Source organism: Apteryx mantelli, chromosome 6 (genome assembly GCF_036417845.1).
Source record: "Apteryx mantelli isolate bAptMan1 chromosome 6, bAptMan1.hap1, whole genome shotgun sequence".
Lineage (NCBI taxonomy): Eukaryota > Metazoa > Chordata > Aves > Apterygiformes > Apterygidae > Apteryx > Apteryx mantelli.
The window spans coordinates 38,284,839-38,309,044 of NC_089983.1; the positions used below are offsets into that span (position 1 = coordinate 38,284,839).

The 24,206-nt window shown below is 46.8% G+C and overlaps 1 protein-coding gene across 3 annotated transcripts in view; it reads right to left on the reverse strand.

Moving 5' to 3' along the window:
• SEMA5B (semaphorin 5B) overlaps positions 1 to 13,485 on the reverse strand; it is a 278,169-nt gene extending 264,684 nt beyond the window's left edge. For all 3 annotated transcript variants that reach the window (XM_067299307.1, XM_067299305.1, XM_067299306.1), the window contains exon 1: positions 13,417 to 13,485. The gene's annotated coding sequence lies outside the window, so the exon portion shown is untranslated. The remainder of the gene's footprint in view (positions 1 to 13,416) is intronic.
• Positions 13,486 to 24,206: the final 10,721 nt, after the last annotated feature.

The following is a 24,206-nucleotide window of genomic DNA, read 5'->3' on the forward strand; positions in this document are numbered from 1 at the left end:
AGCAGCACAGCTGTACTCCTCTCTCTGCTCTGCCACCGACTCCACACCCCAGCCCTAAGCCACTAAACACCCATGGCCAAATCTGAAACTGAGATGCTGAACTGGAGTGCCAGGGCTCAGCTGACAGAGATCCCCCGTGCCTGCAGCCCTCGGTGACTTCCATCTGTTTGGAGTTTTCAGGACCTCTGAGACCAGATATCCCCAGCCAGGCATCCAAAAATGGAGGCTGCACCTAATTAACCTTTCCGAGGAGACCAAGCCACATCCTCAGTTGTTCTGCAAGATCAGAGTACAACTGTATTCATTTTAGTAACAGCTGTGCCTATTAATACAATGTGGGGACGTCGTGTATTGGCCCTAATCTCTCTCTGTTTCACTTTATCCTGCTCTAAAATGGAAACAAATAATACCCACACAGCATGGCAAAGCACTTTGTAATCCCCAAATGAAGGGTTCTGTAGGTGTGAAGTATTCGTACGATGTATTTATTTTCACACTGCAAAAAAGCTTGCTGCTGTGTTCCCCAACTGTATTTAGCACACCTCTCCACTGTGCAGATCTGAAGCAGACATCAGGGAAAGGAATGCTGTGATAATCAACTCCAAATCCCGCAATCTATTTGTTCTGCTAATTAAAGGAATATTTACTCAGGAAGCAGGTTTACACCAGATGAATAGCTTCTAAGAACAAATATGATTTAATTATGTGTAGATGCAAGAAGCATACTGCACTTTAAGAAGATTAATTTATGCTCACTAAAAATACAGGCAAAATTGGTGCTTAGCTAGTAATTTTCTATGTTGGAGAAAAGAAAGGGTAAGAAAGGGCTCACAGAGTTGTCTCCTTTAGGAGCTTATTTAAAAGCGATGTGCACTTCTTTATTAAAAAAAACAGAGTAAGTCTTCTGCATAAGTTAATTTCACTTCTTCACTGCATCTTATATATAAATTACACTCCAGGTTGAAAGAACAAATGTTATGGCATTAAATAACAGAGCAAGAATGAAATGAAGCACCTTGAGCAAGAAATAAGGCAGGTTCTTAAGTGATGATGTCACGTGTGATTGAGGATGAACAGATAAAGAAGGTGCCACATCGCACAGATACAAAGAGCATCCTTACAGGGGCCGAGGCAGCGAGAGCGCTGTGATGAGACATGACCGTGGGGCATATTCCGCCCCTCTCCTCCTCTTCTGTAATGAATACCAGATGCGGCGTGGCTAGAGGAAAGCACAGAGGCAACCTACCACATGAGCTATGTGGAAGCTTCGCTTTAGCAACGTCTATTTTCTTTAATAAACACGACGGACTTCAAGTCTATGGAAGATAGGAGGCAGCGGATGAGTAGAAGACTACAGAAAAAGTCCTGGTGGGGCTTCAAACAGCAAGACAGCAACTTTCAACTGAATTCATGGATTATAGCATACGGAGCATATTGCTTTAGTTATTGAAAAAGCTGATACAGAAAAGCAAAACAATATTTTGATATCAAACTGCTTTTTCAAAATTGTTCATTTGATGAGAGTGTAGATAAAGAAAAATTCTACATTTTATTAACAGTTACCATAAGCATTCATAAGGTATCCATCAATACAACATTTGGTCTTGCTTTATAGGAAAAAATAATTTCCCAGAAAGAGGAGGGAATACTTCAAGGCCCTTCTGCCTCAACATAAAGAATTAATCACATTTCTGCTGTCAAATAAAAAAAAGACACCGTGAGCGCAGGGCTCTCATACAGAGCCTCCCTCTGTGAGCTCAGACACGTGACATATAACTTCTCTTTGCCTTAGCTTCTTCCCTGGTAAAAAGGAAATTTGTTTGCTTAGGGATTATACAGCACAATACAACAGGTTTGATATAATACAGCTGGATGAGGCACAAGAATGAAACAACAGAACAACTTTTTTATTAATTTCTTCTTCCTGTCATTTCCATGTGCTACCAAATATAGCAGAGCAAGATGGTTCTAGTTGATTCTTATCTTTCTTCTTAATGCTCGCTTTCATTTTCCTGCATAAGCTTCCTCCCTTTTCAACATCCTTGAAAAACAAGAAGAATTTACTGGCAGGCTATCATGCTTCAATTTTCTGTTACCACCTGGTTTCATACCAGCCAGAAAGCTGGCTTCTCCTGTTTGCTCCTGCGTCTGCAAGCGTGTAGAAGGCTTCAGTTCTCTAAGACGCAGACATCAGCCTGCAAGTAAAGCTGTTTAGCAGGCTTGCTGAGATGGCATGTAGCTAGGCTTGTAGGTGAAAATTCAGAGATTGATATATTTTAGGCGCATCTGATGGCATTCTCCAGTTCCTACCAAGGTTTGGCTACAGCCGAGTTCAGATGAACCTGCATTCAGCTGATCCTGTCTTAGGGCAGGGGGATGGACCAGATGATGCTTCAAGGTCTGTTCTATGAAAGTCTGGCCACCGAGATTTTAAATTACTGTCTGACTGTTTATCAGATGCAGCCCAATATTTCATTACAATGTTTAAATCTCAGCCTCTGAAAAGATGCAAAACAGAAATTTAGAGGGATACGGGAGAAAGGAAACACAGACTTCTGAAACCCTCTGTGAAACAGAGGGCCCAGCAAAATACAAAGTACTTTGTAGCTTTTTGGAAATTAATAGCAGCCCATTTTTACCAAATAAATGCTGTTGTAGCTGAAACAACACAGATTGCAGACACATTCGTAGCTTTCTGTCTTACAGGAGAAGCCAAAGTTTTCAGGGAAAGATCTTCCTACATCAATCTGCTTTGAAGTACTTCCTACAATCATGATAATCTGTTCCAGAAACTGGTCATAATAGAAAACACCATTTCAAAGCAGCCTACAAAGCACATTTCCAAAAATGCTTTCAGTTACACCTCTATTGCAAGTATGCCACTGAGCCACTTACTCTTTCATCAGAGAAAGTTGGCTGTGATAAGCACACATTTTTCCCGATCTCCTGCCTTTTAATCATGTCTATCAAGTCATTGTAACTGAGAGACGTTCGTTCTGCTATTCAAAACAAATAGATGCCTAAATTATACTGTTGCATTTTAAAGAGGTACTGTCAGGTTGAAAACTCATGCAGTCCTGACTCAGGTGGTACGCCAAATTCAAAAGGAAGTCATCCTTGGATAAGAACTGCAAGATACGTATACTTCTTTTTTTCAGGAAAATCAGATTTTAACTTACATAAATGGAGGTCTTCCTACTGATGTCCTTTGATGCAGGATCAGGCTCTTACGTCTGACAAAATTACCTTAGACCATTAGAACTGCAGACATTAAATTATTTCCAAATCTTTATATTATCCAGTAAGGCCCTGATTTTACCAGGTAGAAGTCTGCCAAATAAATAATCCCACTGGCTCAGGTCCTTGTGATAACTTCACTGAAGCACTTCAGTATTTCATTTGGTCTATTTGTGGCAAGAAGTCTTACTCAACCCAAGTAAAGGCTTCCGAGGATTTTTCCTTCCTCAGTTGAATCAGCTTAGGAAAAGAAAAAAAACTAGCCTCATTATTTTACTTCTGTTTCTAATTAATTACTTTTGCATCTAATGCTAAAACATTTGGGAAGCTTAAAATTCAGCATAAAGAGGGACTTTGTTGTTGTTTTGGGTTTTGTTTCAATTAAAACTGAAAATGCTTTTCTTATGGTTAGGTTTTGCACCAGCATAATCTTGCGCATCTAATTTTGGAAAGTGCCTCTGGCCCAACACCATCCCTCCGCGATTCTGTCCCTTAGGTAGAAACTCGACTCTGAGTCTCTGGACTCATCCTGCTAGCCCTCAGTTAGTCAAGCACAACTGCAGGTCTTCAGCAAGGTTGCACTAGCGTAATTGAGAGTAAAATTGGGCTCTTGCACTTTTTACGGAAGTCCGAGTCCTTTGAGAGCTTTGTAAATGGATAGCAGGGTAGGCTGCCAGAAAACAAAAAGTTTTCATTAAATGATAACATCTTTCCAAACTAAAAACAGAAACTGTGTTACTTACGGGAAGGTTCTAGTCCTCTCAGATCACAATTATCACAGTTAAGGCTAGTACAGCCCAGCCGTTCACTAGTATAACTTTTGGAAACAGTTTAAGAACATTTGCCTTGTGTTAGCAATCAAGAGCTCAGGCCAGTAAATGCTCATTCACAGGTCATTGCACCGAAACGAGTAACACTTGGTGCGCTTACACAGGCTGCAAAAGCGAGCTTCGCTCTGCAGGATCAGATCTTGTACTTGCAAGGGTGGGATGGCTGCCTCACCAGAAACCCAGACCGAACTCTGCGCTCAGTTTAGTTTCATATGTCTCCTTGCCCTTTGCCTACCTCAGAGCACTCCGGAGCGAGAGAAAGAGTCTGCTCATGCCTGAGCAAAGTGCAGACAGATGTTTTGAAATTTTCCCACAGAGGGTTTCTCTGATACAACGCTGCTCTGATTTACAAGCACTACTGCTGCTGCAGTCCTTGCTTACCTCCCAGCCATCCTCCTCTGCCAGTGAAAACCTGCTGAGGTCTTTTAACACTTCAGCTACTCCGGTTCTTCCCCGGGCGTGCATCACTTCACCTCGCACCAGGCTCTTCATGCCAGGAGCCTCTATAGCACCAAGCCTCTTTTTGCCTTCCAACTTCGTCCGCCCCCTCGTCCTTGTCTCTCACCCTCCTGCCACCGCTCAGTCCTGCTCTGCCACCTCCGGCGTTCGGTTCGCCCAAGCCCCCGCACTTCTGTCAGCACCGCACCGTCCTCTTTGGCCGGTGACGTCCTTAGGAAGCGTTCAGAGAAGAGCCACAAGGCTGACAGAAAGACTGCGAAACCTCAGCAGAATCCGGTATCATGCTGAAATAACACAGAGAAATTAAGAGCTTGACTGCCGTTCACAAGTGCTTCTGCTACAAGGAAGAAAACACGATGCCCCGGTCGCCAGGTGAGAGCACAGCAAGACCCAGGGGCTAGCGACCGACAGGAACCAAGAGGCAATGCAACTGCGAGGGCTGCTGCATTTTAAACACCTAACTGAAGACTGCGGGATGTTCTCCACCTTTGGAAATGTTTAATTCACAACTAGATGCTTGTTTAGAAGAGATGACCAGCTCGAACAAGAATCAGCTCGGGGAAGTCCTGTGGCTTCAGGGAGGACAGCTAAAATGACTGAAAGCACTTGTTTGGGAGTCGCCATCCATGACTGTGTGAAGAGGGACTGAGATGCGGAAGAATACCAGGAATCAAAAATAAAATGTAAACCAAAGGGTGAAATGCTAAAAACCCTGGTTCCTGCACGTTCCCTCACAAGTCAGTACGTTACTCAGTTGAATAAAGACCGAGGGACACAGGAAAGTCGTTGCTTCCCTAAAGCGTGTCATTTGCAAACCTGCCAGCGGGTTTTCAACCAACACTTTGAGATTTGTCAACCTTGATACATTTTCTCTTTGTAGAACTGGGGATGAAATACAACTCTGGGAGTAACCCTGTCCAGTTGTCTTCTCAACGAATCCAGTGTTTTGGACGCCTTAGCTTATGAACTTCACACGGAGCTGCTTAGCGAGGAAGGATGGCACTGTAGCTTCAGCCCTCTCAAAATTAACTCACGCCAGCTAGTCTCAGTAGTACCATCATTATCTGTGAAACTGTGCTCAAATGAAGAATCAATAAATACATATGAAGAAGAAATTTAGGGAAAAAAACAAAGTGCTATTAGCATTCCAGGAGCATAATAAACTCGTAATTCTCCAAGGCAAAGCAGTGAAGCCTGGATTTGCAAAGCAACCACAGACAAGGAGGTGTGCAAAGCTCATTCCAAATATAAGTTGTTTTAATATTTCAAAGACACATTAGAGGGAACACACAGCATTAGCAATAGCATGTTTTGTATTCCTGACGTACAGTCCTAGACAAATACCGAAGATATCTAGTAAATTACTCTCTCAGGAACAATTTCTGTTGGTTAAGGGGGGAAATGTTAAATTTAAAAGATGTTGATCATTTGCTTTTGTTTTAATTCAATCTATATATACGCATGTGTGCACATGTATATAAAAATACAAAATACAGGAATGATCCTTAGTCTACCTTTAAAATGTTGGGACAAATTGCACATATGTTATCAGGGTATTTTTTTCCTCAAATTAGTCACACTAACTGGAACTGCTCAAGTGAGTAAAAGATTTGCACCATCAAGTTATCTACCAGCAAATGCTTAGCAAAGGGATAAATGAGGCACAAGACTAGGGCTCTGATCCAGAAAAACAACGAACTGAAATATTTAATTGATAGGACTTAGATACATATTTATAATTAAATATGTAAGTGTTTTCAGGGATTGTAACCTTACCCCTGCCACAAACTCGCTGCATGACCTTGAGCAAGTTGCAGAAGACCAGGTCTTTTCAAAGACCTCAAAGCCGAATTCCTACTGATTTCAGTCACTGGCAATCCAACACAGCACCTATCTGCATCTTTATGTTTCGTGGTAACTTCAACAGTTGAGCACTAAATTCTCCAGGCCGTAGTCCTTTAAACTTCAGTTTCTCTCCCTGATGACTATTACTTCTAACCACATAGCAAGGTTATCAAAATGGCAAAGAAGGGTAAGTTGTTCTGTTCTATCACTTTATTATCCTCACAAAACTGTGGAATTGTTCATAACTTATATTATGTGCTACCTGACATCATCCTTCATCTGTATCGGATGAGCACCTCAGAGCCCAAGTTACAGAGCTGAGTCCTATCTTGCTCATGTCAAATAAAGTGTATATCCTTCGACTGTTTCATCCTACCACAAGCCACTAATGTTATTTTCCCTGCTGTCTTTTATTTTAAATAGGTGGTTACTAGCTGCAATTACAGCTAAAAGTTAGACTGTCTTAGACTGGAGGAATACTTCGGATGTAGGCAGAAAATGAGTTTCAGCTTTGTGTTTTTAATGAAAATGCCCTTCAGATGTACAGCGGACCCCAAAAAGGTCAGAGAGTGGAATATTATGTGATTTATAAACACATACTGATTGCTCTGTCCAAGCCATGTGTTTGAAAATCTCTTTCTGGCAGACGATCATTTTCAATCAGGAAGAGAGAACAGAAAAGGAACGTGAGGCAGGGTAGGGGGATCTGTAATCACTCTAACAAACTCTTGAGACTTAGCCAATTCTTCCTTCCCTTCATTGCATACACAGGCTCCAAAATGCGTCTCCGTCTACTTTCCTGAATTTACTATATTATCCTGTCAAACTCAATTACACAGAATGAACTTCCTACCCTTTTCTTTTTCATCTTCCTTTTTTTCCCTAATCTCTTGCCCTATTGCAAATCAGCATTGCAAGAGATAAATAAGCAACCCTTCGCTGAAACTGCAGCCTAAACAACTTACACGTGCCCAGGAAACAGAGCAAAGCAATTAAACCTGCACTACAGGCCATCCACGGGCAGCATCCTCCTGCCTCAAGAGACCGGCTCCAAAGTGGTCCCAGATTGAGTTCCTAATCCTACCTCTGACCTGTGCAGATGGTCCCGGTGCCCACGCAAAACCCCCCGAAGTTCCTCCGAATCGACACAACCAGGGAAGCTCCCTGGGCCAGATTCTGCTGCAAGACCGAGGACTTAGCCAAGCTCTGATCCCCAGTTTGTTTGCTGTCCCTTGAGAGGACACGCGGGATCTTCCCCTTTCTCACCCGCTACTTGTAACCGTCCCAGCTGTATTTTGGAACCGCAAACTTGACCTGTAAGCCAGAACACTTCTGTACCATGTAAGAAATTTTCATTCTGTTACGCTTTCAAACAAAGTTAAACCTATTTTTTTCATTTTTACTCTACATCAGTAACCTGTATGAGGTTTGCACTGGAAATGAAAAATACCACTTTTAAAATGACAAACACTGGACACAGAGCATTTGTTACCACGAGAAAAACTCTCTCTGTCTACAGAGGAGCATAATTCATTCACTGATACATGCACCCACATTTTCTCCAGGGAGTTTCACAAATTCACATGCACTCCCGGCACTAAATTTTGCATTTCAATCTAGGCATTAGCTATAAAAGATGTGTAAAATCTTATGTAGTCGGACAGAAGCAGTTCCCTATTGGCTACATAATAAGCATCTTAGGTGGCTCCAGCATACAAAATTATTCCAAAAGGGGTGTGGAAAAAATTACACTGCATAAATTGATTCCAGATCCACCTGTTGCAGGTGCCAGCAAATATATTTTGCTAAGCCATCTGCTTGTCTTAAAAGCTAACTGTTTTTGAAGACTATGGCACAAGCAATCTGAAAAATACACAAACTTCAAAGCCACAAACCCTTAAACAGCAAATGGCTTATAGATCATCCAGCCAGGACTTAGCCTGGCTGTTCTGCATGACTGGAGACAGCATCTCTGCTTAACGTCTGATCCCCCAGCACAAGGGTATTTCCTCCGTAACATCGAGGGTTCAAGGCTACTGCAGGACCCATTTTGCAGGATCAGATCCTCACATGCTATTCCCAATTTTGGAGGCTGCCTCATGGATCTGAAGTTATGATTAAGCCCTTAGAGCGCAGCACAATATTGGGCAGAGATAAAATAGATTACTGCGATTCTGCTCTGTAGGTTGCGATGTCCCAGCTGGTCACGTGTTGCCACACAAAGGATAAAGTCAAACCTTTGAAACCGGCACTCTGCGATTTATTCGGCTTCCTGCAATAACCTAACACAGAGTACATTATATATTGAGATTAGCCAAGTTCAGGAGCATTTAGGCTGCTCTGCAAAGCAGGTGACCCACGGAGGTCGGGCACAGCTAAAGTCTGTGTTTATCGGGGTCTGATCAGGGAGGGTGCTCATCGCAGGAGACACTTTAACAAGGATCACGAACGTGCAGCATCTTGCAAGACCAAGCTCCTTCAAAACAGCTTATGGGAAGAAAATACCCTGCGTTCACTCCACAAATGACCACTTGCTGCCAAACAGTGAAATTACACAGTCTTACTGTACTCCCAACGTGTTCACAATTGATTTGGGGATTAAGCCTAGCAATCAGCATGTTTGCTTGTGACTTCATTTAAAGCTCACTAAAAAGTAAATAAAGACGTAGCAGTCCTTAACTGACACCACACTTCGGCATATGCTTAATTGTAAGCATATGAGTAGCCCTGTCACCAATTCATAGTCACACTCTGTAGCTTGACAATATCCTTCACGTACAAACTCCCTGCCAGATTTATTGTGTTCTGAAACAAAACAAAACCATTTCGTTTGTAGATACACACTTGATAACAGCGGTATCTCCAAAGTCTCATTACTCGCACACTCACTCATCATCAGAAAATCACTTTGAGCTTCAGAAGATTTTACATGGGCCCTAAAAATGAGTGCTTCATACGAGCGCGGAAGCGGAGAGGTAACTTTAGGAGTTGCAGTGCCGTAGTCAAGGCGACCTTGCACGCTGGAAGGCACAGTGGTGCCTTCACAGCTTTGCTGCACTTTGCTCACACAGTTTGAGCCTGGGGTAGGGAATAACTGCTGCCCTGCAGGATTTTTTTGCACAACTTTGAGAACAGAGGTGAAACGAATACTGAGACTAACTGCGCTGGAGGTAACTCCAGCAAGCGAGGCACTGTCCACGCAAGCTGCACGCTCAAATAGCCGTGGAAGTCTTTTATCTCCTATTCAGACAGCTCCCACCGAAGCTAATGAAAATTGCCATCACGGACAGGGATGGGATGTGTTCTGGTGCTGGGCACGCCAGAAGAGTCAGCACTGCACATTTTAAAAAGAAAAGAAACAGCGACCTGCAATAAGACTAGCTGACACCCCCTTCACTAAGTTGTTTTTTCCTCCTTAAAAATAAAAAAGGCAACAGAACAGCAGCAAAACAATGTTATTTGATTCCCGAAGTCAACGACAGTCATATTCAAACACGATCCTTTTCAAGGCAGGATAGTGCTCTAATCCTCCAAGATTGTCTCCTGGACTACATCAGAGGGACACAACGCAAAATAGCGGCCGTTCATCTTCATGGGGCTCAGTCCGTGAAAGGCAGGTCCATCACTGAGGACCTATGTGGCAATCTCAGTGTGACTTGACAGCCTGTATCTGCTGCACAATGACCAGCAGCAGAACAGTCTCGTCCTCAGAGAATCATTCCCAACTGCCTCCACCGTTACCTGCATTTGATTAAATTTCTCATTTTCAGGTTGACACCAGAAGGTGTGCACAGTCTGAAGCAAGGCAAATCAGATTGCAGATGTGAGACTGGACTGCAACTCAGTTCTGGATGCCACCACCGCTCTGGTGGTGTGACATCCTCCACATTACTATGAGGGACTCCGTACTCCTCACCACTTCCCCGCTCTCTCAGGGCCAGCCTGTACTTGCCACCACAGTTCTTGCCATGAAGGCAGCACACAACACCTAGGAGACCCGGCAAAGACAAAGTCAGTGCATGGCTTCCTGATGAGAGATCCTCGGTAAAATCACCCGTGGCTCTCAGTAAAAAATTAACTAAGAGGTCCTATTCTAATGATTCCAAGCATGTAGATAAAGAAAAGGTGAAAAGACTTTTAAAGACATTCTAAAAGCAGTATTTCATAAGCCTGTTCAATATATTTCCCCAGGCTGGAAACAAATGAGCTCTCAAACGAAGTTAAATTTAGCGAAGAAAACGTCTATTTTTCTTACTACAGAAAACAGTGATGACAATTCCTTGGAGGGCATTTATATGAACTGCAATCCAAAGCTAGGGCTCCGTCGTGCTCTCTGGGAAATCAGTGAAGTTCTGCTGGGTACTTCATTAGAACAGGTTAAGGTTATTGCTGCCAGACTCCTTAGTGTGAACAAAAGTAGCTTTGCAATCATATAGTATTGTCCTTAATTTCCTAGATTTCACTGCTCCATATGGGAGTGATGCAACCATGAAGTAAAGCTAATGAGAGCTTCGATCCTGCATCTTTTACTCAGTCAAGTAACAACAGTGAAGTCTCTATGAGGAATCGCCTGAATAAGGGCTACCAAATAACATCCGAAATTCCCAGATCCTAGCAGAAATAGTACACATCAGTACTTAAGGCAGGAAAGCAGATGCACAGCGGATTTCTTTGAGGCATTGTTTGATACTGCCCCCTTTTGCCAAACAGCAAGTCAACAGCCTAGACATTGCACAAAAACTTCTCATGTCATGTATTTGTTTTCAGTAAAACATATTAATGCAGATGGTCTTATTTAACCCTAGCATGACTGCTCACATGATTATTAATCCTGGCTAAAAGAGAAATCTGTTGTTCAAGCCGTATTTGAAATCACGGAGCGACTGCTCTTCAAGAACGTGCCCTCTCTTTAACTAGGACCGACCGTGGCTCAGTCCAAACCGAGCAGGAGTTTTACAACCGACTCCAAGGTAAGTTATATGAAAGCAAAGACTCTCAGGTCCGGGGGCCTGTTCCCCCATGCCAGCCATCCGTTTGGCGAAGGAAGGGCAATCATACCAGACCCCCAAAGCCGTCTTACTCAGGCACTTGTTTCATCCTACTACGAAGCAATCCCACGGCAGCACCTGTATCGCGTTTCCATCGGTCTGTGAGCCCACCTCCAGGGCGCCGGGTCTGCACAAACGGACCGGGGCCGCCTGGTTAAAAGTCATTCCCCGCACGGACCCCGGGCCCCCGCGTCGCCCTCCTCAGCCCTCTGTCTTCGGGGGCTGCTCTTCTCGCCCATCTCCCCGCCGCGGCCGCCCCAGCTCTTGGTGGGACGGGAGGGAGGTGGCGGAGGGCAGCCGCTGCCACCTGCGGCAGCCCCACGGGCCGGGGGCACAAACAAAGCAAAAACACCTATATTCCGAATGGCGGGGTCTCTTCCCCCCGCCCCCCCCCCCCTTGACTTCAGGATTAACATGTCCCTGACAGGGCAGGACAAAAACTTAATCTCTCTGAGGAAAGAAAGAAAGGGGGGAAAGAAAAGGAGAAACTGCCTGCACCATGCCGAAAACGGCGAAAGGCGTAACATCAACTGCAGCGATTCCCTGCTGTAGGCTGCCTTCTGCAGACTCTATTTATCATTCAGTCCAATTTGAATGGAAAAGTTTTAGTCCAAAAGGGAGAAAAAATGAAAAAAACAAAAACAAAAACATGGGTGATTCAAGTAGCTGTTAAAAACTCTATTAAAAAAGCCCGAGGAATCTGGTTAATTATCAGCAGGATTTTTCTCGTTCCCATTGCCTTCTCTTCTGCAGTTTATGACCAGAGCTTTCTCCCTTAGGTGCTTACAAATCGCACATATAATCAAGAGAGCGCTTTTCCGTACGAGTAGTTTGTTCCGGCTACTCTCACTCCTCCTTGCCTTCACTCACCCACCATCTCTGCTGATCTCAGATAGCAGGCAGGAGCAAAGCCCGTTGTAACTTTTAGCTTAGTTGGTTTTTATTTTGTTCGCAGCGCAGTCAGCTTGGGGTCTTAGCCTACCACTGAACCCATCCAGAGGCAAAGACATCTAACCTCTTGCCGCTCCAACTATAATTTAGGAAAAGAAGTATTTTCTGTAATGAGGGGGGAACACTGGCACAACAAGAGATGAAACTTCACTATGATCCCAAACCAATATATCCATGCATAAATAATTCAAAAGGAAAAAAAGAAAAGCCCAGACCCAGGAGCTGGCATCTCCCATGCCTGGAGACCTTTTTTAAAGGCAGGAAATAGTCAAAGGGTCTAAACTGAGCCAACAGGGAACGGTGAAGCCGCAGATACCGGGCTGTGCCCGTCCCGCTCCACCTGAAGCCCACGAAGCGGCAGGTTGGGGACCAGCCTGGCAAACACACCTTTTGCTGGCTTCCTCCGAGGCGCAGCGCTGTGCTCCCGGGCAGCGCGCTGGAGCGGATGGGGGTGTCGGAAAAGAGAGACCTCCAACTTTTGGTGTGGGTGTCGGAGCTGGATCGGCGAAGGTCGGCTCTGGGAATTCCCCCCCCCCCCCAAGTTTCCAACAATACCCGGAGCTAGGGAGCCGCACAAGGCTCTCTGCTTCCCTCTCCCTCTCCCCTTCGCTTTTGATCTTCATCAGGACGTGAGCTGAAATTTAATGGGCCACCCCTACCACAAAGACAAATTACCATCTGAAAAAAAAAATCATTAATATCGCTCCGTGTAGGCTATCTGCCTTCCCACCGCTGCACCCCCTTCCCTCTCCCCCCAGCGCGGCTCGGCGCGCTTAGGGAGAGACGGGGGGGGGGGGGGAGCGAGAGAGGGACGAGACACCTCCACCGCCACCGCCACCCCCGCCGCCGCCCGCTCCCGCGCTGCAGAACCACCCCACAGCCCAGTGGGGCCGGGGGCAGGGGGCGGCACACGGGGCGCGGCGCACACGCGCACGCACCCGCCGCGGGGAGCCCCGGCCGCGCATCCCCCCGGCCGCGGCCCCCGCGCCCCGCCAAGTTGGGAAGTTTGCGGTCCCCCCGGCCCGCCGCCGCCGCGCTGCGCTTACGGGAGTCGCCGCCGGGCTGCGGGCGCCGGTGCGGGCTCACGGGCACATGGCGCCGCGGGCGGGCGCGGAGCAGGGCGCGGAGCAGGGCGCGGAGCAGGGCGCCGCCGGCCCCGGCCCGGCGCTCAGGCGGCGCCGCCGCGGGCCATGCGAGCGGCTGCGGGCGGCGTCCCCGCGGCGCGGCCGGAGCTGCGAGGCGAGCGCTGCCCTCGCCTGCGCCGTCTCTTGCAGGCGGCTCCTGCCGGCGCGGCTTCAACTCCTTCCATCGGAGCCCGCGGGGGGAGGAGGCGCAGGAGCAGGAGGAGGAGGAGGAGGAGGAGGAGGGAGGGGGGGAGGAGGAGGAGGAGGGAGCTAGGGGCTGGCAGCCCCAACTCGCGCTGATGTCAACTAATGTATTCAAAGTTCAACAGGGCATTGCTTGGCAGGCGGATGGCCCCCGCCGCCCCCCCGCGCCTCCCTCCCGGGCGCTCCGGGGGGCTCGGCGGGGCCTGGGAGCTCGGGGGGGCTCGGGGAGCACGGCGGGGCCGAGGAGCACGGGGGGGGCCGGGGAGCACGGGGGGGCCGGGAGCTCGGCGGGGGCCGGGGAGCACGGAGGGGCCGGGGAGCTCGGCGGGGCCCGGGGAGCACGGGGGGGCCGGGGGAGCTCGGCGGGGCCCGGGGAGCACGGAGGGGCAGGGGAGCTCGGCGGGGCCGGGGGGTTCGGCGGGGCCTGGGAGCTCGGGGGGGCCCGGGGAGCTCGGCGGGGCCGGGGATCACGGGAGGGCCAGGGAGCTCGGCGGGGCCGGGGATCACGGGAGGGCCAGGGAGCTCGGCGGGGCCGGGGATCACGGGGGGGCCGGGGAGCTCGGCGGGGACCGGGAGGACGGCGGGGCCGAGGAGCACGGAGGGGCCGGGGGAGCTCGGCGGGGCCCGGGGAGCTCGGCGGAGCCGGGGGGCTAGGCGGGGCCCAGGAGCTCGGCGGGGCCCGGGAGGACGGCGGGGCTGGGGAGCACGGGGGGGGCCGGGAGCTCGGCGGGGGCGGCGGGGCTGCTCCCTGCTCGGCCGGGCAGGTTCAAGCGCGGCGGCGGTGGGGAGCGCCGGGGGGGGGGGGGGGCAGCAGGCGAGGGCGAGCAAAGCGCCGCGGCGGGAGCGCCGCGCCCGGGCCCCGGCTCCCCCCTGCCGGGAGGGTCGTGGCGGGGAGCAGCGCGGGCGCCGCGGAGAGGCCGCCCGGCACGAGCCCCCCGCGGCCGCGGCGGCGCGCGTGTCCCGCGGGGCAGCGCCGCCACGCGTGGGCCGCCCCGCGCTGCGCGCTCCGGCGGGGCGGGGGGGGGGTATCAAACGTGTTTTTAAAAGCGCTCGACGTGCCTCCCGGCGCCCGTGGCGACGCACGGGTGCTCTGAGCCGCCGGCGGCAGCCGGGCAAGGAGAGAAGAACCGCTGCTGCTGGATAAGCTGCCGCCCCGTGACGCGCGGAAAAAGCATCCGCCGTGTTTTGGTGACATTTAACATTTGCAAGATAAGAGCCTCAGCCATTTATTCGCCGAATCCCCAGGTAGAACGGCCTTGCTGGCACCGCTGCGCGTGTGTGTGCACCTCCATAGAGAGACGGGATTTTTTGCTTTATTCTGTAAACTGATCCAGTCATTGATGTTGACAGTGTGTTACAGTTATGTGAAAACAGTGTAATTGTGTGATGGCTCATCTGTGCTGTCACTGCCAATTGTGGTGGCAGTGGGTGTTCTCACAATTCAAGTCTCATGAAAGTAACAGCACGGATCCACTGAGATGAGCATTACACAATACATAATTATGCACCTGTTCTTCGTAATTTCTCAGTTCTTCCTTAACACTAATTAAGTAACCGTATCACTACATCCTTTAATAGAGTAATGCATTTTTGCAGTACAGCTTGTATGAAATAGTTAATACATAATTTATATGTATAGCATTTTTAAACTTACTTCCCTTTTAAAACTTTCCCTGGGAAGTTGAGGACTGGTAATGGTTACAAAATAATTGCAATGCAGCTATGTATTCTGTTTGAAACCAACTCCAGGATAAGCCTCAAACTAGGCATAGTCTGCAAGCTGCTAAGCAAACTGCCCCATGTGCTGCTGCATCTCATTTGCCCCTCTTTTTTCATCCCCATCTCTTCCCAAGACTCACTCCAAAAAAAACCCATTAAACAGTCAACAGAAAGACTCTAGCTGATTTGTTGTTATAGCATCTTTTTATGGTATTGTCTTCATTTCTACGTGAATAGTAAATTTAACTCTATTTCCCTAATAGGATATCTTTCAATTTAGTAAATTAAATTTTAGATAATGATGTATGCTAGCCTGGGTGTCCAGGGCAGAGCACAGTGCACATCTGTAATTCTGTGATGGGGCAGTACCGGCCCATCACGGAGTTTCTTAATTTTACTATAGGGTGAGTGGCTTGGTTATCTAAGCCTCAGCAATAAAATGCCAACACCAAATGCCGCAACTACAGATATAGTTTACAGAAGAGTCAGCTCAGCCTTTCTTCCTCCTGAGACTTGCAAATTAGATACTAAGCAGTGAACAGTAAGTAGCATGAGACCTCATAAACTAAGGCTTTTTTTCCCCTCTCAGTCAACATCTAAGGACCTCGGGGGTAGTACTTTTCTTTTAAAGAAAAGACTGTTTGCCCTAAAATCTTAGAGCATTTTCCTACTATTTTGCAGCTTTAGCTCCCCCCCCCCTCAAAGCTGGCACTACTTTTAGCTGGTCGTGTGCGTGCATGCATTGCGCAGAGACCAAAGATCAAAGGTGCCTACAGAAGTCCGGTAATATTTGCTGGACCAGCCAGCTCCGGATGCTTTAATTCTGCTGCACAGCACGACCTCCCAAAAATTTCCGGCAGCAGCAAGGGTGCTGCTCAGATCCTTTAGTAAGGGGCTCGTGACGCACAGCAGAACAGCTCAGAGGCTTTGAAAAGACAGAAGCGACGGGGGGAAAGTCAGGGCACCGCACGTGGTGCCACCTGTGCCAAGCACTCGCTTTGCGACCCCAGATCCCCCGCCGGGCTCAGCAGCCGGCGGACGCGCTCTCGGCCGGCGCCTCGGGGCGTCGCTTTAGCCGCCGGCGCGGAGGCAGCGCGGCGCGATCCGCCTCTCGCGGAGGCGCCGCTCGGCTCCGCTCGGCTCCGCTTCTCCCGGGCCGCGGCGGAGCCCGCTGCCACCGCCAGGTGCCGCCGGCGGCTCCCGCTGCAGCGCGGCGCCGCCCGCGGGCAGGCTCCGGCCGCGGCTTTTCCGTGATCCCGGTGAGGCAAAGACGGTTCGCGGAGCCGCAGCGAGCGTGGCACTGTGCCGCCCCCGGAGCCGCCTGCTCCGTCTGCGTTTGCACGGAGAAAACCGGTCTGGTCGCGACCGAGCGCGCTGCGGAGAGGCGCCGGCACCGGGGGAGCTCTGGAGGCAGACCTTGACTCTGGCCTCGTCGCCCGGGGGCGAGGCGAGGCGAGGCGACAGCCCGTTTGGTCTCCGGCCACGACTGCACAGTAGCAGCAGTGTCGTTAGAAAAGTAACCTCGCCGTAGCTGGCCAGGCCGTTGCACCCAGAGCGCGAGGGAGGCGGACAGTGCCCGTGTCAGTGGCAACAATTTAAAACGCGGCTTAAACTGAGAGCTGGGAACGTATGTTCAGCCAAGCACTTGAGCAGCCAGCTACACGCTCGTGCTTTGCTGTAGCGCTGCAAGGAGGGAAGCCGGCTTGCCCTGCGGAAAACGGTCAAAACACAGGCAGCGACACGCTCTTTACAACTTGATGCTGATGCGAGTGCCTGACCCAAGTGGAGCCCAAACTGCCCTTCTAGATGAAGCCGTGTTTTCTCAAAAGGGAAGAATGCATTTCTAAATGCAATATCAGCAAATATTCAAAAGCACCAGCGATACAGCACTAGAAATAGTAAGCATTATCTTGAATATTTCAATTTAGATCTCAAACTAAATGGCCATTGACCATAAAATATTTAGGTACCAGGCTTTTTTTCTTGAATTTAAAATAGGCTGCTAAATAGTCACAGTTGTGGTTTCCGGGCTCAGGCTGGTGGCGACAGTAACATTTTAATTTATACTAAAGAGAAGGCAAAGTTAAATCCATGACACAAAGTAAGAGTCAGATGACCTGAAAGCAAGAGAATACAAATGAGCTCCCTGGGGAGAATAGTCTGTGATGGAACAAATGGAATAATACAGAGAGATGACTTGACACCATCACAGCCATAACTATATTTCACTTCTTTGGAAAGAATGAAATGAGCTTAAATTGGGACAATGGCTTTATTTTTAGAAAACTACATCTGAAGGCTCTGCTGCTTATGGACAAATGATATACAGTTGGTCCCCCCCCCTTCCCCCAAAGTCAGGTACTGTTAATTACCAATTTTCATATGTCTCTTGACGTGATAAGGTGAGCAAATGTCAACATAGTTAACAGAGGCAGGCCTGAGTATTCCTGCTGAGTCTCACAAAGGCAGAAAAAGACACATGACACATAAAGGTTGAGATAACTACATGATATACCAGGAGGGAGGGAATGTTACCCGGCGACACTTGTCACCGCACAGTGAGCATCCACGTTGCTCAAAGTTATGCAGCACCCAGCAGCCACCTATTTGCTGGCAAATAAAAGGAACGGTGAAAAATTATTTTTTAACAATACCAGTAAGGGGGTTGATACTACATCAGAAGCTCCTTTTTCCCTTCCTCTAAGCTCTGAGCCCGGAGGCCGTGTTTATTGGAAATGACTTCTGTCTTGAGACTGGAAGTGTAGAAAGTGTAAAACCTACCACTGAGCACTGCTATTCTGTTCCAAGATATATTGTTGGAGGGACTAAAAACTCCCGTGGTAACTACCAGGGGGATTTTCTGTCCGGGGAGTATGGAAGCCTTTAAAATCGGACTTAAGCTTTTATTTAAAGAGATGTTGGGTACATTGGAGGTCTCACTGGGTGCCCTTTACAGGAACCAGATTTGAATGAAAAGTGAATTCCACCGCTTGGACTCAGGGCTGTTCCCAGCTTTGCCACCAACTTCGCACCCCACCTTAGGCACCTCAGCTGGAAGATGAGCTCAGCACTCATTACAACCTTTGCAGTATCTTGTCCTGGTCTTATATTCTTTTATACAGCTAAGTTAAAAAGCTTTGGAGGAACATGCTTGTACAACACATTGTTGTGTCCAGTGAGCTGTGCTTTATTGAAAAATCTGGGCCTAAATATGAGCAAGTTTTGAACCCGTTAGTTTTCCTTCCTTCACCTGTTTATATGATGAGCAATGTCTTGGTAATGCAACTTGCAGTGTTTGGTTTTGAAAATGCAATGGGAATGTGAACATACTGGTAATCTCCCTTTTAGCGGATTGTAATTCTCCTGTAGTTATTTGGAACTCATGACCTAGAAAGCCATTCTGAGGGCTTAAATTCATAGCGCTCAGTTAATACTATGTCCTTCCATACCTGCATGCTTTTAAAGAACTTAACTAAAAACCCTACTGTACCTACTCAGTGTGTGATATGTAAATGCTTATAATTCAAATCAAAACCAATTGACTTTCAAATCTCACCCACTTTGGCTGCAGGGCTGTTCAAATTAAAAGGTCAGGAGAAAATTTTTACCATTTTAAACAGGAAACTTTTTTTAGCCTTCTCATTCAAAGCATGAACTGTATTTAAAAATATAATTTTACCTTTAGGCAGAAGCCAAATAGTTTAGATTTCAATTCTCCATTTGGCAGCTTTTCAGAGAGGTATTGAAAATAAGGGTTTAGAATAGAAACCGTGTTATAGCTTCACCTATAATGGTTGTGACCAAGTGACCAAGTCTTTCCTGTCCTAAGAAATAGGCCTGCTGGAACTGATGAAGACAGATCTGTTATCCTGGGGAAAACTTGGCTTCAAATTCTTACACAGGGTAGGTAGAACTTCACAGCCTGAGACATTTCTCAACAGTAAACCTGAAATGTAACCCTAACCCCAACAGCTCTGCCTGCTGCTCTAGGAGAACGTAGCTTAGACCTGCACGTTGTAGCTCCGTTCCCTCGTGAATGGAAGTGCACCCTCTTGTGACTTGGCAATACAACAGAAGGCCCCGCATCAGGGAGACCTCCACGTAAAGTATAAAGAGGTGGAGGTCTCTTGCAGAGAGCCCTCTCTGTCCTCTTCACTGCCTGATTCACTGAGACAAGGTGACCTCTTCCCTCCCACCCAAAGAGGAGGGTGGTGGAAGCTGCTCCGTGATGAAAGGGAATCTTGGGCCTAGGCTGAGCTGGTAATATGTGAAATATGAATATTCATTGCTATTTTATCACTGGTAAACCTAAACACCAGGAAGAAGTTGGACTGGACTTACCATAGTGTGTGGCCTGTTTTTGTTTAAAAAAATGTCAGAGGAGACAGCTACTTTTTTGCTTATGGTACCTCAGCAAAAAGATTGTGGCGTACCACAACCACTACATTAACTGAAAGCTAAGAATACCATAGCATTATCCTGTACACCACACTGCTTCCTAACTGAGAGTGTCTGCTTCCCTTCACAGGCACAGCTAAAGATGTCAATAAAGAAAAATGATTGCTGCAGAGTGGGTTGGTGCAGGAAGAGAGAGGCTTTCTGCTTTGCATTTCAAGCAATTAAAAACCCTGCGACATCTTCTGCAAAACATCATGTCCTTCCTTCAGCCTGGATACCACAACATATAGCAGCTACATCTCAAACAGAAGGCACAGCAACAGGGCAAGCCAAGAGCTTTGTAGTGAATTCGGAAGGCAGGCAGTGCAGCAGTGAAAAAATGGGCCATTGGATCGGGCAGGGTCAGGTGTTGAGCTTCAGCAGTATGATGTTATAGTGCTTCTACTCAGAGAATTCTACCCGCTATACTATACATACCTAACTGTATATATTACTGATATCTGTTTCATATTTATTTTCCATACAAAGTTGTCCGTCAGAAGTACCTTTACAAGATAAGTACACATTTAGATATGCATATCAAAATGCATTACATATATTTCTAACTAGCATATCATATACTGCATAGTATATTGTATAATCAGTCTAGTCAAAAGGCCAAAAGTATTCCATGAACTCTGGACAATGATTATTACGAATTATATTCCTGCCAGATAATCTGAAATTATCATCTGCTGACTAACTCCATATGTTATCCTACTACTATGCCATATGGCCCTGGATCATGAGACCCAATGCATCCGCATCAGATGACACTGAATTGGAGGAATGGTTGATACACTGGAGGGCAGAGTTGCCATTCAGAAAGGCCTCAACAAACTGGAGGAATCTCATGAAGTTCAGCAAAGACAAATGTGAAGTCCTGCATCCGGGCCAGAAGTACCCCATGTGAGAGGACAGACTGGGGGCTGAGTAAGCGACCCTACAGCTGGCATTTTGGACCTGCAAAATGAGAGATACTGACAAACCGGAGAGGTTCCAGAAAGGGCCACTAAGACAGGGGGCTGGAGGACATGATGTACAAGAAGAGGATGGGGCTATTCGGTGTGTTTAGCCTGGAGATGAGAAGGCTAAGAAGGAATATAATTGCAGTCTTCCACTACCTTAAAGGAAGATTATGGAGAAGACTTTTCTCAGAGATGCACAGCAAAAGGACAAGAGGCAATAATCATAAGCAGCAATGAGGGAAATAATGATTAGGAAATAAGGAAGAAAATTCATCCCAGTGGGCTTGGAGCATCACTGGGGCAGAGGCCCAAAGGGACTGTTCAGTCTCCGCCCTTGGAGATTTTCAAAATTTGACAAGGCCCTTTAATTTTGATTTTGAAGCTAGTCCTGCTTTGAGCAGGAAGTTGGACTACAGACCTCTAGATGTCCCTTCTAGCCTAAATTTTTCTGTGAGTCTACAATGTAAGACCCAGTTCTGTAGCATATTAAGCACTGCAACCCTTCCATCAGTCAAAGATGCTTGAAGCTCTGTCAGGGGTCAGAGTGCCTCACAGAATTGGCCTATTAGAGCAGTGACATATCTAAATCTCAGCTATGATTTCATTTGGTGGGTAACCAGATTCCAGTCTGATCAATTATTTGATTGCATAGAAGACCCTCCATTGCTGACTCACTCTTCCATCCCAAATGCCTATTGTAAGGTAGTTTTACCATTTTATTCACATTGTAATAATAGACCGAGATATACAAGGTTTGATTCTCCTCTCCCTTTCCTCAAAAATGCAAGATTCAACAGCAATAAAGAAGAAGAAAAGAGAGAAAAACTGTTTTTTTCCTGAACAATGAATGGAACTGCTACATTTCAGGTAAATATTATCACTGATTTATGATACAATCATTTCTACAGTTAGCAGGCCAAATCTCACTAATAATTCCATCCTCGTCAAAACAGATAGGGTTGCTCATACAAGTAAAGGCTTGCAGGCATGCAAATTAATTTGCAATAAGATGGTTAAAGTTCTAAATCATGTATTAAATTGCTTTTATTGTATAACTTTAACTTCATTTTCCAAGCTAGTCACATGCAACAGAGATGCAGTAACATAGGTATTCCAGCTGTAGGAGTGATTAGCTGTCGGTGCCTTCTAAAACTGGATTTTTAAGTTAGATCATTGGAAAGATCAGTCATTTATGCCCTGGAAGTCACGGGATCAGAGAGGTGGAATATTGGCAGAAGATTAGGTTTATTTTTGTATATGTGCTTGAAATATTTAGATAGGCATTATAAGCCCTGATCCAGCACAACAAAAAAGGCATGAGCAAGCCCATCTCAGGTTTTCAAGGAACATAAATATTGATTTATCCTTGAACAGTGGCCCAAAGAGCCATTAAAGTTCAAGGGATGGCAGTGATACTCAAGTACTTGCTTAAAGTTAGGCATGAGCTCAAATGTACTGATGACCTGGGGTGTATTTACTTGAATATCCCCATGCAACAAACAGGGAGCTATCACCAGGTTTGTTTATATTGCAGGCATTTCTGTATCTTCTCCTGTCTGCTTGGAAACACGCTGCAGTCAGTTTTGATTTTGTCCACAGAAGAAAATGAGCATTCCACATATGAATTCTGTGCCTGGGCCTGATTAAAACAGAGGAGTTAGCCACTGGTTTCTATAGGGTCACTGTGGTCTATAAACATGTTCTGTCAGTCTCATGAATAAATATATTTGGTGCTTTAAAAGACTTGAACTGAAATGTAACAACCCCTAGACAATCTGGTTGAGACCAATACATAAGCAACCGGACTGAGATACCAGTACTTTTTCCTCCTTCAGGAGCTTTATCCTTTTCTATTTGTAAGTTTAACTGTTAATGCTCATCATGGTTATAGGCTCTGACTCAAGAATTCTCATTAATCACTCCCTAAGAACACTACATCAGGAAAGCAAGCATATCGGATGCTAAGCTGAAGCAGCAGCACTCACTTCAGACTGTCATTTGCTCCTGATATAACAAGGGAAAAGATTGTGCAGCCTAAGTACCAATGATTTTTCAATGCATGATTCAAAACAAGCTTCAGGGACTGGTGCCACATTGGTATAAGTGAGGGCACTGATAGTTCACAAGGTTCATGAGGATCAGCACTGGAACACTTGTCCTGGACCTCGCTCCATGTCTTGCATTATACCCGCTTAGAACTATTCAAAGGTGTTTAGTTGATGAGCCTGGTTACTGTGCTAAAAATCCGGATTCAGTTTCCAAAGTCTGGGGGTGTTTGAAAGCTAGGTTTGAATGATCCCATTTTATAATAAAGCCAGCAGTGAAGTGCACCTTGATTTTATAAAAGTTCATGTTCACTTGGATCCAGATTTTCCTCTGCAATCCAGCCCTAATTCTTGCTGAGAATAGCAGGAGAAAAACAGGCAAAATCTTTTCATGGGCATTCAAGCAGTTAGCACAGAGCTCCCAGGCAGTCAATTTTGCTGACTCAGCAAACACAGCAGTTCTCAGACTATAATCTGCTAAAACTGCTGCTGTCACAGTGGTGAAGCACCTGTCAGTCTCAAAGCTGTGATCTCTTGCTGTGGAACTCGGGTCAAGATTCATTTAAGATTTCTGGATGCTTTTTTTTTCTTTTTTTTTGACCAGTTTGACTCCAAAATAGGCATACTTGTTTGATGTCTTTCTGTGTCAGGTGTCTGTGATGTAAATCCAGCTATGAGCAAACTTTCAGCCAATGCTGAAAGCAAGAGGGTAACAAACAAGTGGGAGGAGAGAACCAACATGCAGAGTGACCTGGAGAGAGAATTAAAAGTCTGCACGCAACAGAAAAAGAGTCAGCAATAACAAAAGTAAAGCTCCAGCACTTCTGGCAGGCAAATGCTGAGCACAGCTGCAGAATGATGGGGTGCGGCAAAGCAGATGCCCACCTCCTGTTGAAATGAGCTTGGTTTCACATCGCTTCCCAGAGTCTTGGTAATTTTGGTCAACGTTTTTTTTTCCTGGTAGCTGCAGTACACATTGGAAAAATAGTGAGAAACCGATTGGGACACTGGAAAGAAAACCAGACTCCATGAAAGGACTGAGGCACAGCTTGCAGCAGGACAATATTTAAGAACCACTGAGTCCACCCATTACTGCTTATAGTTGCCTTGTGGTTTCAGCGGGGGGTAGTATTCTTCACATACCATGTTCAAATTGTTCAATAGTGGGTCACGCAGCACCTGCTGCTTTGCAGCCTAGAAATTTGTTCAGTGGTGGGCAAATGGATCCCACAGAACGGATAGTTCCTGAAGTGCTTAGGCATTTTGCTGGGTAAAAAGGAGCTGAAAGTATATAAGGAAACATGTTTCTATTTTATTACCTTTTACACAGACGTCTGCT